Source organism: Bos taurus, chromosome 13 (genome assembly GCF_002263795.3).
Source record: "Bos taurus isolate L1 Dominette 01449 registration number 42190680 breed Hereford chromosome 13, ARS-UCD2.0, whole genome shotgun sequence".
Taxonomy (NCBI): Eukaryota; Metazoa; Chordata; class Mammalia; order Artiodactyla; family Bovidae; genus Bos; species Bos taurus.
Genome location: NC_037340.1, coordinates 16,947,104 through 16,962,940, shown reverse-complemented (window position 1 = coordinate 16,962,940; position 15,837 = coordinate 16,947,104). Strand labels below are relative to the sequence as shown.

Genomic DNA, 15,837 nt, shown 5'->3' with positions numbered 1-15,837 from the left:
TACTATGTTTTAAAAGATTTTTTTTAATGTGGACCATTTTTTTAGTCTTTACTGAATTTGTTACATTATTGCTTCCATTTTATGTTTGGTTTTTTTGGCCCTGAGGGATCTTAGATCCCTGACCAGGGATGGGATCTGTACCTCCTGCATTGGAAAGTGAAGTCTTAACCATGGGATGGCCTAGGAAGTCCCCTGATTTTGTATATTTAATGAAGATATATTCTCTCTGTTTTGAGAACCTCTAGCTCCACCTTTAACCTGTTCTCAAAAGAGAAGGGCTTGCCCTTCTTCCTTTCATTTGAAATAATAAAATTCAAATATTGAATTGGCATTTCTATCTACCAATTTCACCTATGGGACACTATTAATGGATTAAGTTTGCCTTCATTAAATTTCTAAAATTATGTGCTAGCTTATGCTTAGCAATACTGGCAATTTGGGATCAAGCAAGTTGCTGAAGCTCCAGTATTTTGGTGATCTGATGTGAACAGATGACTCATTGGCAAAGTCCCTGATGCTGGGAAAGATTGAGGGCAGAAGAAGAGGGCGTCAGAGGATGAGATGGCTGGATGGCATCACCGACACAATGAACATGACCTTGGGCAAACTCTGGGAGATGGTGAGGGACAAGGACCCCTGGCGTGCTGCAGGCCATGGGGTCGCAAAGAGTGGGACACAACTGGGTGACTGAACAACAACAACGTTGCATTTATTTTATTTTAATAAGTAACGCAAAGCCTTTCCTACTGCTCACATGGCTTTCTTTCCAAAAGCACTTTCATCAAATACCCCAAGTGTATTATAAATAATAACAGATCTCAGGGCCCAGGAACTTAAAAAGAATCCCAGCAGTAAACTCCTTCTTTTTACTGGAACAGAGGAAGGTGAGAGTACTTTGTGCTGCACTTTTGGCAAATATTTAAGCTGCTTCTGCATCAGAACTTGGAATTATGCAAGTGATTTCTCCCTGACTTATTTCAAAGTCGTACGGACTTTAACTATCCAGGATTGCCGTGGAACCCTAGCCCATGCACCGTACTACTGAAGCCCATAAGGTAGAGCCTGTGCTCTGCAACAAGAGAAATCAATGCAATAAGCCCAAGTTCTGCAACAAAGAGTAGCCCCCACTAGCCACCAACTAGAGAAAGCCTGCACACAGCAACGAAGACCCAGTGTAGCCAAAGATAAATAAGTAAATAAATATTTTTAAAAAAGAAGTAATGCAATTCAATCATTTAAAAATACATGATAATTTACTTTTCTTCTCCAATGACTGATGCAGAAGAACAAAGAGTTTCCACTCTTAGAGTGGAGAAGATGCTATCTGGCTGCTATTCCTCATGAGCTTATCTTCCAAAAACAAAGTCCACTGAGGAAATCAAGGTGTTCTTTTTAAAGAATCAGCATTTTGAGAAGAACTGGCTGTTATCAGACTTCTTGTGCTACCACCACCACTAACACAGGAGAAGGAAAAATGCGCTGTTGCCCTTTTTTTCATAGGTAGCTTCAATTTGCAAAATTTAAAATGAGAGCAGAATGATTTCAGTGTTTGGGTGACTGCTCTCCTGTTTACTGGTGAAGAGGCACATGTTCCAACCATTGGTAACACAGTAAGTTCCCTACATACAAACCTTCAAGTTGTGAACTTTCAAAGATGCGAACATGCATTCACATGTCCAGTCATGTAAGTTAGTTCACATGTCTGGCATACTTTTCAAGGTACTGTACTGTAAGATTTAACATGTTTTCTTTTTTGTATTTGTTATCTATGTATCATTTGCATGAAAAGTATTATAAACCTATTACAGTACAGTTACTATAGAGTTGATAAAGAAGTTTGGGTGCCAGAACTGACGCTTTCGAGTTGCTGGAGAAGACTCTTGAGAGTCCCTTGGACTGCAAGGAGATCAAACCAGTCAAACCTAAAGGAAATCAACCCTGAATATTCATTGGAAGGACTAATGCTGAAGCTCCAATATTCTGGCCACCTGATGCAAAGAGCCAACTCATTAGAAAAGACCCTGATGCTGGGAAAGACTGAAGGCAGGAGAGGAAGGAGGTGACAGAGGATGAGATGGTTGGATGGCATCACTGACTCAATGGACCTGAGTTTGAGCAAGCTCCGGGAGATAGTGAAGGACAGAGGAGACTAGTGCACTGCAGTCCATGGGGTCACAGAGAGTAGGATCAGATCAGATCAGTTGCTCAGTCCTGTCCGACTCTTTGCGACCCCATGAATCGCAGCACGCCAGGCCTCCCTGTCCATCACCAACTCCTGGAGTTCACTCAGACTCACGTCCATCCAGTCAGTGATGCCATCCAGCCATCTCATCCTCTGTCGTCCCCTTCTTCTCCTGCCCCCAATCCCTCCCAGCATCAGAGTCTTTTCCAATGAGTCAACTCTTCACATGAGGTGGCCAAAGTACTGGAGTTTCAGCTTTAGCATCATTCCTTCCAAAGAAATCCCAGGGCTGATCTCCTTCAGAATGGACTGGTTGGATCTCCTTGCAGTCCAAGGGACTCTCAAGAGTCTTCTCCAACACCACAGTTCAAAAGCATCAATTCTTTGGCGCTCAGCGTTCTTCACAGTCCAACTCTCCCATCCATACATGACCACAGGAAGAACCATAGCCTTGACTAGACGAACAGTAACAACTGAACAACAACATACAGGCAATTGTGTTATTTGGGTGCCTAGGCTAACTTTGTTGGATTTATGAACAAATTAGATTTATGAATGCACACTCAGAACAGAACTCATTCATATGTAGGGGACATAATATACTCTGTATTCTACACCCAGGCTAATGAATGAGTTAACTACAGGCTGGGAGCCATGACATGTATTTGATACTGCACCACCCAGGTGCCTGGGGGAAATCCTGGTGTGAGTAGAATGTGTGTATCTCAAAAGACACCCTCCCCGAACAGCTACAAAATATTAGGATCAGGAGGAATTCTAGAGACCCCCCCTTATCCAACTCACTCATCTTATGGTCAACACAGCCAAGCAGGTCAGAGAACAGTAGTCTCCTACCCCAAACAGCTCAGGAAGACTGTATGACCGTGGAAAAGCTGGACCAAGGCAGGGCAAAGTTGCTCCAAGATCCTATAGCCTCTCTCCAGTCTCTGCTATGGAGAAGGACAATCTAATCTGGATTCTTAATACCCTTGCATGCCAACTCCCATGTGTCTTCATTCATTGCAAGGGACCTGGAAGTAAGGTGGAGGGCTGGGGAGGGGAGGGAGGCAGCCATGGTATAGAGTCTGGCCAAACAGCAGGCAATGCACCGGAGTGTAATAATGCACTTGGCCCCATGCACCACTTCTCAGTCAGACCCCTGACATTCACCGTAAGCACATGGGCAAACGTCACACTGCTCGGAGCTCTTAGTACTAATGAGCAGGTCCTGAAAAACATGACATTTGTAATTAGACTCCTTCATGCTGGCAATGAGAGAAAAATAAAATCTGTTCTCTGATGAGGAGATGTCCTAGCTTCCACAAGTGACGATGCAGTCTGAGCTCTGTGCTGAGAGTTTAAGAAGAGAAGGAAATAGAAGACCTGGTGTATGTCCTTTGTGTATGTCAACCCTAAAGGAAATCAATCCTTAATATTCATTGGAAGGACTGATGCTGAAACTGAAGCTCCAATACTTTGGCCACCTGATACGAAGAGGTGACTCACTGGAAAAGACCCTGATGCTGAGAAAGACTGAGGGCAGGAAGAGAAATGGACAACAGAGGATAAGATGGTTGGATGGCATCACCGACTCGATGGACGTGAATTTGAGCAAACTCTGGGAGATAGTGAAGGACAGGGAAGCCTGGTGTGCTACAGTCTATGGGGTTGCAAAGAGTCGAACACAACTTGGCAACTGAACAACAACAAGGTCACTGACCAAGCTTTCTCAGGAGATAACAACTGAATTACAGTATCATTATTGGGACTTCCCTCGCAGTCCAGTGGCTAAGACTCCCTGCTCCCGATTCAGGGGATCCCTGAATCTAATTCAGTTCGATCCCTGGTCAGGGAACTAAATCCCACCTACCTCAACTATGAGTCTAAATGCTGCAACTAAAGATTCCGCATGCCACAACTAATACCTAGCGTAGCTAAATATATAAAAATTAGATAAAATATTTTTACTGAGCTCTGTTTATGAGCCAGATAGAATCACAAATCCCCAGAGACACAAGAAAGCAGAATAGGGAGAGGACACACATCACAAGCTACATAGAAAAGATGTAACAGGAAAGGACTCTCTCCTGGGTAATTGCCAAATGGACCCTGGTGGAGAAGAGGCTCCATAAACAAGGTGAGGAATCCACCCAGGTACCACCTGATCTTCTCACTTCCCAGAGGAAAGCAGAATGCTTTGGGTGGAGACTCCGTTGAGCTCTGGAGGGCAGGGATGCTGAGCTTCATACAGTTAAAAGCATCTCCCTTGTTTGGCAGCCAAAGATGAGCATAACTCCTCGGTTGCCCTGGTGTGACGGCCCACCCCCTCCCCCAGGATGGAACCGTCCCAGTGGAACGCACAGAGCATTTCCCCCAAAACATGATGGCATACATGCAGAAGTGTACTTTAAAAATTGCCTCTAAAATCCCACTGAGGTGACATGGGCTTTTGAGGTATAAGCCCAAACCCTAAGCTCCCGTCTTAACATTGTTTTAGCCATGGCTTACTAGCTGTTGGGAACCCATGCACATGCTCATTTTATTACTGCTGGGATTTAATTTTAATCTTCTTTAAAAGAGTATGGGTTTTCCTCCTCTGGTTTCATATTTTTGGTTATTCCACCTTTCAGTAAATCCCCTAAAGCAAGGGCCCCCAACCTCTGGGCCACAGACCTCTGTCAGATCAGTGGCATTAGATTAGAAATATAGGACACAAAAAATGTAATGCTCTCGAATCATCCTGAAACCATCCACCTGACTTACTGGTCCATGGAAAAACTGTCTTCCACAAAACCGATCACTGGTGCCAAAATGGTTGGGGAACGTTGCCCTACAGAATTTATGACTCTTCAGTTCAGTTCAGTTGCTCAGTCGTGTCTGACTCTTTGCGACCCCATGAACTGCAGCACAGCAGGCCTCCCTGTCCATCACCAACTCCCGGAGTTTACCCAGACTCATGTCCATTGAGTCGGTGATGCCATCCAACCATCTCCTCCTCTGTCGTCCCCTTCTCCTCCCGCCTTCAATCTTTCCCAGCATCAGGGTCTTTTCAAATGAGTCAGTTCTTCACATCAGATGGCCAAAGTATTGGAGTTTCAGCTTCAGCATCAGTCCTTCCAATGAACACCCAGGACTGATCTCCTTTATGACTCTTAGATGATCATATTTTGCAAAGCAGAAGTAGAGCCACAGATGCAGGGAAGAAATGTAAGGATGCCAAGGCAGGCGTAGGGGCGGGATGAACTGAGAGACTGGGGCTGACGTACATCATTGTTGTTCAGTTGCTGAGCTGTGTCAGACTCTTCGACATGTATACACACGACTATGTATGAAATAGATAACTACTGAGAATCTACTGCACAGCGCAGGGAACTCTCCTCAACTTGGTGACCTAAATGGGAAGGAAACCCCAAAAGAGGGGATATATCTATATGTGCAGCTGAATCACTTTGCTGTACAGCAGAAACACAACATTGTAAAGCATCTATACTCCAATAAAAATATTTTTTTAAACGAATTTATTACTCTCTACTTTTAAGACATTTTTCTTTGAATGCTCTCAATTATTTAATCTTTGGCAGGCCTTTATCATCCTAACTCTTGAATTTCATCCGTCACTTTCGATCTTTTTTATCTTTTTATCTTTCTTAATGAAGTTTAAGATCATGATGGTTTTGTTCTGAAAGATCCTAAAAACATCGTTTTGTTAAATTTTAATCTCTTTTATCCTTTGACATTTTCTTTTTACTAAAATAATTTTGAGCTCTCTGTATATCTGCATTCAATGCCTCATCCATTTGCTAGTAGGGGGAAATTTTGGAATATCTCAGTTTTACTTTTTGTTTCCTTATCATTCTTAACTCAGTCTCTTTTCCTTTCATTACTGGCATTTCTCAACAAGGTGAGAAACTGGGAGGGTGATAGGGGGAGAAAAGCCCACCACAGGGATGGGGAGACAGAGGACAGAGTTTCTCCCTTGTAAGAAGTTGTCTTTAAGCATGTAAAATGTTTTCTATCACCTTCAACTCTGAACTTCTAGTAGAAAGTATCTAGGTAATTCTAGAAACCCACAGGCAAAACCTGCTGAGTTGATGATCCCACTTGTGCAGACATTTTTATTTTCTGCACCAAATGATTTTCTGCTCCAAAATCATTGCAGATGGTGACTGCAGCCATGAACTTAAAGGATGCTTGCTCCTTGGAAGGAAAGCTGTGACAAACCTAGACAGCATATCAAAAAGCAGAGACATCACTGCTGACAAGGTCCGAATAGTCAAAGCTATGGTTTTTCCAGTAGTCATGTAAGGACGTGAGAGTTGGACCATAAAGAAGGCTGAGTACCAAAGAATTGATGCTTTCAAACTGTGGTGTTAGAGAAGACTCTTGAGAGTCCCTTAGACAGCAAGAGATCAAACCAGCCAATCCTAAAAGAAAGCAACCCTGAATATTCATTGGAGATGAGGGCAGCAGAAAATGAGATGGTTAGACAGCATCACTGACTCAGTGGACATGAGTATGAGCAAACTCCAGGAGACAGTGAAGGACAGGGAAGCCTGGTGTGCTACAGTCCATGGGGTCGCAAAGAGTCAGACACAACTTAGCAACTGAACGACATTCATGTTACAGAGTCCAGGTTTCATTCCAAATAACACTGGGTAGCCACTGCAGAGTTTAAAGCAAGGAGTGACAAGCTCAGATCTGGGTTCTACAAGGATCCTCCCAGCTGCACAGTGGAGAATAACCCACAGTAACAGAGACCAGGGAGGAGGTTCTGGCAGTGATCCAGAAGAGAAATGGTGGTGACCTGAGTCAGGGCAGGAAAAGGTGGATGGAATAAAAAGATATGTAGGGGTGTGCATCTACCAGAACTTGGCTTGGGGTGAAATGAGGAGGTGAGGAGTCAAGGAAAACATCTGGATTTCTGCTCGTGCAAGAACAGGTGAAACAGCGCCAGAGACAGAAAAGAACGGGAAAGAGGTTATCTTGTGGGAAGAGAAAGGGGAAGACCATGCAAGCAGTCTGAGGCATGTGGTATTAGACACACCCATTTAACAGACACAAAAGGACTCTGGAGAGATCACAGTTAGGGAGTGGTCAGCAAGGGGATGGCTGTTCAGGTCAGTGAGCATGAGGTTACCCACAGAGTGAGAATCCAGAGGAACATCAACCTTCCAAGGGAAAGGAGGGAGAGCAAGAGCTTGCAAAGCCGAAGAGGGGAAGGAAGGAGAATGGGAAGCAGGGGTGGGATGAAGGTGTTGCTCCGAGAATGCAGAGGTGCTCAGTACACCATCTGCTGCAGAGAAGTCAAGGAAGAAAGGAGTGGAATTGAGCAAGAGTCAGCAAAAGGGAGGGCTTCCCTGATGGCTCAGTGGTAAAGAATCTGCCTTTTAATCTCTGGTCCAGGAAGATCCCCTGGAGGAGGAAATGGCAACCCACTCCAGTATTCTTGCCTAGAAAAACCCATGGACAGGGGAGCCTGATGGGCTACAGTCCGTGGGACTGCAAAGAGTCAGACATGACTTAGTGGCTGAACAACAAAAAAAGTAAAAGGGAGCATGAATGTGTTAGATCCCCAGAGGCAACAGGGCCAGATATCTGTGGCCACGACAGGGAGTGAGGACAGAGCAGCGGGGGCGGGGGACAATCTGAGGAGGCTGGCTGTGAAGAGGAGGAAGGAGGCCATGGCTGGAGGAAGGTGAAGAAGGATGGCCTTCTTCTTCCGAGAAGGAAGGGGCTTCAGCATGCTTGTGCAGTGAGGTGGGACCAGGCGGGGGGCTGGAGGGGGGGCCATAAGGAAAATACAGATGCAGAACGAGATAATCAAGAGAATGAGATTCCTCCTCCTTCCATGGAGGAGGAAGAAACGGAATCCAGAGCATCAGTGGACGATGAACCTTAGAAGGTGAGGCTTCTGTTTTTTTATCATAAAAGACAGGAAGGGAGGGTAGATCCAGAGCTGGGCATGGAGCCGTCATCACAGGGTTAGGTTGTTTCCATCAGGGAAACTCCGATTTTCTCAGCGAAGCAGGCTGAGGGGATGGTGGCGGCAGGAGACGGTCTGAAATGGTTGCTGTACTATACAGGGGCAGGGAGCTGACTGGGCAAAGTCTGAGGGAGGGCCTGGCTGACGCTGCAAATCACAGAGCCCTGATGCCACGAATTTGCAGTTACATGATTCTGTCCAGTAGAAGTGCAGCAGCCTCCGGCTCCGGGAGAAGGAGATGGGACTCTGCTGTGGACCTGGGAACCCCAGTTTTGGAAAGAAAAGAACATCACCTCATGTGGCTCCACCCAAGCTGCTGCTCCCAGCCTGAGCAGGGGGGTGGGGGAAGCTTCAAGGGGAGGGCGGAGGGGCTGTTTTCATCTTTGTTGACTTCAGGCCCCACAATCTCTGGTCTGTTGAATCAATACTATTTTTTTCTAAGTGATTTCTTTTTTTTTTCCTTAAGAAGCTGACAGGGCACATCCCAAAGTCCGTATTCCTCTTAACAAAAGTGGAATCTGATTATAAGACTCTCCTCTTGAGATGACATCTTCCCCAAACAGCCAACTGATGAACAAACTTTGGGAATATAACCCACAGAGGCAGAAAAAGGAGCTTAAATTGGGGAGCTGAGAGATCAGAGTTCACAGCTAGTCATTTGTTGTGATGAAGATTCTTGACCTCAACCCACCTCAGCATCTCTATAAACTGTGGATGAGCCACTCAATGGGCAGGACTTGAGGAGAAAATGTCTCACATACCCAGAAACCCAGCATGATGCCCATTCAACCAATATCACTTTCCTCTGCCTCCCTCCAGGCCAGAGCGTGTATGACTCTACAACCTAAAGAAACATTACAGAAAACTAAAGGTCATGGGTCTAGGATGATCATAAGACACATGTCCCAAACTCCATGATCCCAAATTTCATGAATTATTTACTCTTGCTATGTGAAACGCATGCTAGTCTTTTCTGTTCCATTTCACGTTTAAAGATTTGCTTGTTGCAACACAATGCAAATCTCACAATCCAATAATGATTGTGCTTTGCAGTTTAAAAAACACTAGATGAGAGGCCCAACTCTATATCACTGCAAACAGTACATTAACAGACCACAGAATGGAAAAAGTTGAAAACTACCGCTCTAAAAACGCTACCACACAGCTGACATGAATTTCTCCCCAAACTGCAAGAAAGACATGTCAGCTGACTTTCATGAAAGACTCGGCCTCTTGCTCACCTGGGCTGTGAAGAGTCATCTGACCATGAATTCTCAGAGCCTGGCTTCCTTTGGAAACTCACCCAAATCTTGGCAACAAGACTCTACCGGCTAGATGCTTATTTTAGCATATGCCCAGTGTGAACAATGCAGAGGGCTGGAGACGGGTAACAGGGTAGGCTAGCCAAGGGTGATTAAGGGTCCACTCTTCGTACTTTCAACTAAAGAGCGGTTGATGTGGTAGTGATCAACACACTTTGAGAGGGAAGTGTCAGGGCTCACCCCATTCTCCTCCCTCACTGCTCTGCTCAAACCAGACAGGGTTTGTCCTTCGCCTTACTAGAATGTCATGCTCACAGGCCATCCTAAAATGCAATCCCACCTTCCAAAACATCCTCACCCGCACAGCAGGTCTCAGCTGAGCTGCCACTTTCTCCGGATGCCTTCCCAGACAGCCCAGATCTAGTGTGCCCTTGGCACCATGTGTGTGCCCAGTACAGCATGTACACACTCATTCTGCACTGGGGGTTCACTGGGGGCTCCTTGGGCCCCAGTCCTGCTGTAGGTGCTGGGAAAAGGGCTACAGGGAAATGCCAGCCTTTTTGGAGTCTACTGGCGAAGAGGAAACAAATGAGTCTACAGCATAGTTGTGCATGGTAATATTATAAACTGACATAACATGATGAAGTCATCACACTCAGAACTTCCCCTTTACCTGCCTGCATCTCGCCCGTGCTTACACAGCAGCGTGTGGCTCTGAGGCTCCCAACAAAAACTTGGTGGATGAAAGCACAACCATCAACTTTCTGATTTTCTCCACTGTCCTGGGAATCTGTCTTGTTTTGGTCACATACAAGAAGATAACCTTTAGGTCTGCAAAGGGTCTGTTCTGCACATTTAGCATCATTACAATGAATGCCACGCTTACTGATTCTCAACAACTGCTCATTGCTAAACCACAAGGTACTTCGTGTAAGTAGGGGCAGCCCTCTCTAGAGGGCAGAAACCCTTCTGCCCGTGGGTTCCCCAGTCCTGCAGGAGATGCTGGAGTCGTTAAGTCCTCCAATTATTCTGCACTAAAAAAGGGGACATATTAACTTCATTTCCTAATTTTGTGGCTGTTCTCTGCTTCTGGGGGAGAATGTTCCTATTTGTAAGACATATGCATGAAAGAACTGATAAGGTGATAGGGTATTGAGTCAGCAACTTATTTAGACATCATCAGTAGGGTTAAAAGGATAAAAGGATTTTCCCCTTTGTACTGTAGTTACAGCTTTTCTGTAAGTCTGGGGTGTTTCAAGGTTAAAAGAAATAAAGAGAGAGGAAAAAAATAAAAAGGGACGTAAGCACAGGATGAGATAGGGAAAAAAATAATGAATTCAGAAGCAGCATCAACCCATGAACCCCTGAGGTCGGGCACGAAATGGTTTGGTAAAATGTTAATTGGTTACCATCTCATACCCATTAGGATGGCAACACTCAACAAACAGAAAGTAACAAGCATGGGCGCAGACGGGAGACACTGAAACCCTCCCGCACTGTTGGTGGTAATGCAACATGGTGCAGTCGCCATGGAAAAGAGCGTGGTGGCTCCTCAAAAAACTAAACACAGAATTACCATCTAAGCCAGCAATTCCACTTCTGGGTATACAGCCACAAGTACTTAAAGCAGAGATCTGAAGAGATATTTTTACACTCATATTCACAGCAGCCTTATTCCTAAGCCAAAATGTGGAAGCAACCCAAACAACCATGAACAGGTGACTGGATAGACAAAATGTGGTAGATACATTGTGGGAGATACTGTTGTTGCTCAGCTGCTCAATCGTGTCCAACTCTTTGTGACCCAGGCTTCCCTGTCCTTCACCATCTCCTGGAGTTTGCTCAAACTCATGTCCATTGAACCAATGGTAGATAAAATGGAATATAATTCAGCCTTTAAGGAGAAAGGAAATTCTGACACAGGCTACAACACAGATGAACCTAAAGGACATTAAGCTTAGTCAAACAAGCAACTCACAAAAAGATAAATCCTGTATGATTCCATTTATACAAGGGAACTAGAGTAGCCAAATTCAGAGATAGAAGGTAGAACGGAGGTTTCAAGGGCTGAAGGAAGGGGGAATGGGGAGTTAATGTTTAATGGGTAGACAGTTTCCGTTTTGCAAGATGAAAAGAGCTCTGCAGATGGATGGTGGTGACGGCTGCATGACAGTGTGAATGTACTCAGTGCCACTGACCTGTTTAAAATTTAAAAATGATTAAGATGGCAGATTTTGTCAGGTGTATTTTTATCACAATTTACAAAATTTAATTGGTAGGTTATCCAGCTCTGTGGTTTTTGGCAAGGCTTGGCAATCACACAGGCCTGATTCTAACAGTTATCAGCTGTTAAGAGCTGGGCAAGTGACTCAACCTCCCTCAGCCTCCATTTCCCCAACTGCAAAATGCGAATGCTAACAAGGATAATGACAATGATGGTGATATCAAATTTATAAAAACTTTGCAAAGATTAAATGAGACTAATATTTACCAAATACAAGTAAAATTATGTGCCATATAATATCTGGCACATAAATTATAAATACTAATACATCAATAAATCATGTCTTACTGCTTTTGTTAGCTCTGATTACCATGAATAGGATTAGCTTAATTCAAAGTTATAATTTTTAAAAAAGTTATATAAATGAGCTTATTGACAAAACGGAAACAGACTCATAGATTTCAAAAACAAACTTACAGTTACCAAAGGGGAAATGCTGGGGGTAGGGTGGCGGGATACATTAGGAGCTGGGGATTGACATACACATCAGTTGAAATCAACAAGGATCTACTGTATAACACAGGGAACTAGACTCAATACTCTGTATTACCTGTATGAGAAAAGAATCTGAAAAAGGATAGACACATGTACAACTGAATCATTTTGCTATACACCTGAAACTAACACGACACTGTGAATCAACAATACACCAATAAAAAAAATTTTTTTAACCAAACAAAGAAAAAAATCAAAAGATAACATCGGCCTATAGAGTATGTACTGCCAGAGTGAGTGGCTTTGAATATCTGCTGATTTAATCCCAGAGCAGAAATCTATGATTCCAGGCTTTGGCTGTGCTATTCTTAATTTCAGAAACTTCTGGTTCTCATTTGGTCTCAAGGATATCCTCAGATGACTGAGCAATGTGAATAATCGTGTACAAATGGTTGACAGGTTAAAATAATGAAAGAGGTTTCCATTATTGCAAGGAAACACCTCGTAATTAATCTTTTTGCCTCAACATCATGTTTTTCTATGATTTGCTCCTGATTTCTGCCTTGACAGCTAGAATAGGAATTAAGAAGCAAAGCTGGATGCATGACTGCTTGAAAATGAGAAACTTAAACTTCCAAACTAATAGACACAAACAGAAAGAATGAGTTTAACATTATGTATGTTGTCACAAGACTAATTCCCTTGCTTATAATTACAATCTGATTTGGGGCAATAAATTTATATAAATATGAACTCACATGATACATCTGTGTTCTCTGGTCCTTTTTATCATATAATCTTTTTTTTTATTTTAATGAAATGATCTGTGAAAATTACTTGGGAAAAATGATAAAAGATTGAACCCTATAAAAAGGATGTCATCTGAAATCAAAAATATTCTTATTAAAGGTTATATTAGATGACTACATCAACAATACTTTTAGAGGCAAGCAACACAATCAGTAACTCCAAAGCAAATGCATTCAGAACAGGTAGTACTAATTCCAATTCCTATTTTAAAAGGAAGGCAAATGTCCTGTCATCAAATTCCACATTGTAAGGAGATTTTGTGGAGCTTTACTCCTGAATGTCAGTTACAGATTTGTACTATAAGGCCACACTCTTGGAAAAAATCCTGGACCCAGTCCACATGGAATTTCAGACTCACTACACCAGACTCACTACACAGAAGAATTGCCTCTTTTCCATAGAAGAGAGGGAATATATTACAACTGCAAGAGGGACCTTTATAGAAATAGAGAGGAATGGGCTATTCCAGGGAGCCCCCCCAAACCCCCGCAGGACCTGCTACAAACAAGAGAAAGCTCATTTCAGTGTTGAAAGGCACCTTTGAGATCTGAAGAAGGACCAAGGTGTGACTAACTGAACAATATCTCTGCATAAATGGAAGGCCAGGGGCACCTCAACAAAAGAAAGTTCTAGTCACTGGCCTATGTATCTTTCAAACAGACAATAGGGAATTTCTGCAGAAGGGAGAAGGATCTGGGAGGACAAAGAAGCTTGCCCGTGAGCCACATGCCATCCCAAGCCACCGCTGCACAAGACGGTGGCGGAAGTGAACACGACAAGGCGGAGGGTGGTGACGAGAGTCCTCCCTGGAAGTTTACATTTTAAAAGCTTACAAGAAAAATCACAGAGGGCCGAAACAAAGGCTGGCCATGGGGACAGGTCGCTCTTGAAATCAGAGAAAAGTTTATGAGGGGGGGGGAAAAACCCCAAACAAACCAACTTAATTTAGACTTAATTGCTAACTTGGAGGAGTTCCACAGCTGAGGCTTTGAAGGTTTTTAAGAAGCTCTTCCTATGCCGCATCTTTAAATATATGTACGTTCAATCAACATGAGAAAGACTAAGAAGAGTCTGCCGCAGACACCTGCTTCAAACAATAGCGCTAATCTCCGAGGGGTTCTAAACAGCCGCGCACCAACTTCAGAAGTAATTTGCAACCAAATTAGTAAATGTCATCCTCCTTCCCAGGAGACACAGCATTTTTTAAAAAAGATTAAAGCACTGGCGGTGAGACTGCCATTTTACAAGAGTTAAAAGATAAATTCGGGGGGGAAATGAAGATGGTGATTCACAGGATTGGGGTGTGGGGTGGGAGTGGAGCACCACCATTTTACTAACAGGGCTTGTCTATCAAATTTCTCCACCAGGAAAGGACGGTGGTGATCACAGCTTCTAGAGAATAACGTTAAGGGGAGCAACAACCAGACCTATGTTCAGAAAGGGACCTGCACGTTCTCCATACCCGGGGACGGACCATTCCACGGACAAGGAGAGAGGCGCCTTCTCATTCTCCCCGTGTCACCAGCCCCCTCCTGGTCAGCTCGGTCCACCACTGAATCATCTTTTATCAGCACCACTCTGAGCAGGACAAGCCCAGGGACAAAGCTTTCTCCTTGCAGAAACCCCAGCGTCTCCCAGGCGAGCCTGCCCCGGAGCTTGTCTTCATCCAGGCGCGCCCGCCCGCAGGGAGCGCCGAGTTGTTAGCGTGAAAGGTCCATTTCACACTGATAACCCGAGCTCTTGAGAACCGAATAAAATAAAGGCACTAACTCTAGTTTCTTAACGTGTGGCCCCCAAAGCTGAAAAAACACTCTCACCCCAAGATTACAGGATTGAGCACCAGTTTTTTGTTTTGTTTTCTGACATCTATCAAAACTGGCCTCCTCCTGCCCCAGGCCCCTGGAAAGAAACTTGGCTTAGTTTAGAAGTGAATGTTGGCAGCCCCGTCTGCTTCTCGAGCAAACGCCAAGAAAACTTTATTTCCCTCCGTGGCCAGGCTGCCACCGCATCACACACCTCTCCTTCCCAGGGCGTGCGGGAAACAGTAAACTCTCCGCCACCGTCTTCCTTCCCTCCCTCCCGCCCCGCAGTTTAGGTGAGAGAAAAGCCCAGAAGGAAGCGGAGGCGCCCCAGCCCCTGGCCCCGACGGCCTCTACCCAACCAAGGTCCGCGCCTCGCGGGCGTCCCGCGCGCCACAAACCGCGGAAACGAGACCCAAAGTTTGCAGCGCTTGTCGCCCTTTCCGAGTTCACTGTCCTGCCGCCTGCCCCGTCCTGGACCGGCTCGGAGCCCGAGGTGGGTGGCCGCCCCCCTCCCCGCGTCCCTTGCAGGGCGCCCTGCCCTCCTGATCGGTCGGCGACCCGCGCGGGGACCTACCTGCCGGTGGCGGCGGCCAGAGCGCGCGGCTGGGCGGCGGCGCGGGCACGGGCGGCGCGGGCCAGGGGGCGCTCGTCACCCCGAGGCCCCGCCGCCGAGCCGGCTGCCCGGACGCCCGCCCCGGAGCCGCGGCCCGCGCACCGCCCGCCGCGCGCCGCTCTCCTCCGGGGCCCGCCCCGCGCTGCGCCCCGCGCTTCCGCTCGCAGCCGCTCGGGCCTCGAGACCTGGTCCCATCCCCGCGCCGGGGATGCTGAGCTGCGCGCGGGCAGAGGCACCCGAGACCACGTGACTCTCCATCTAACCCAACCGAAAAGCGAAACGAGCCTTCCCACGGGAAGGATCAAGGTCATCAGATTAAAAAAAAAAAAAAATTCAGCTGTTTGCCAGCCTTTCCACTAGAAAGGGCTGGTGTGCCCTGTTCTTTTAAACTGCCCCACCCGAGAAAGATTTGGTGCTGGATAACCCGACCTCTGACTTTGTTTCTGCACCGTTTTGGGGGTTTTTT

The 15,837-nt window shown here is 45.5% G+C and overlaps 1 protein-coding gene across 1 annotated transcript in view; it reads right to left on the bottom strand.

The window, feature by feature from the left end:
- The window catches only part of PRKCQ (protein kinase C theta), a 152,690-nt gene extending 137,157 nt beyond the window's left edge, over positions 1-15,533 (bottom strand). The window contains exon 1 of the mRNA XM_005214141.4: positions 15,333-15,533. The gene's annotated coding sequence lies outside the window, so the exon portion shown is untranslated. The remainder of the gene's footprint in view (positions 1-15,332) is intronic.
- Positions 15,534-15,837: the final 304 nt, after the last annotated feature.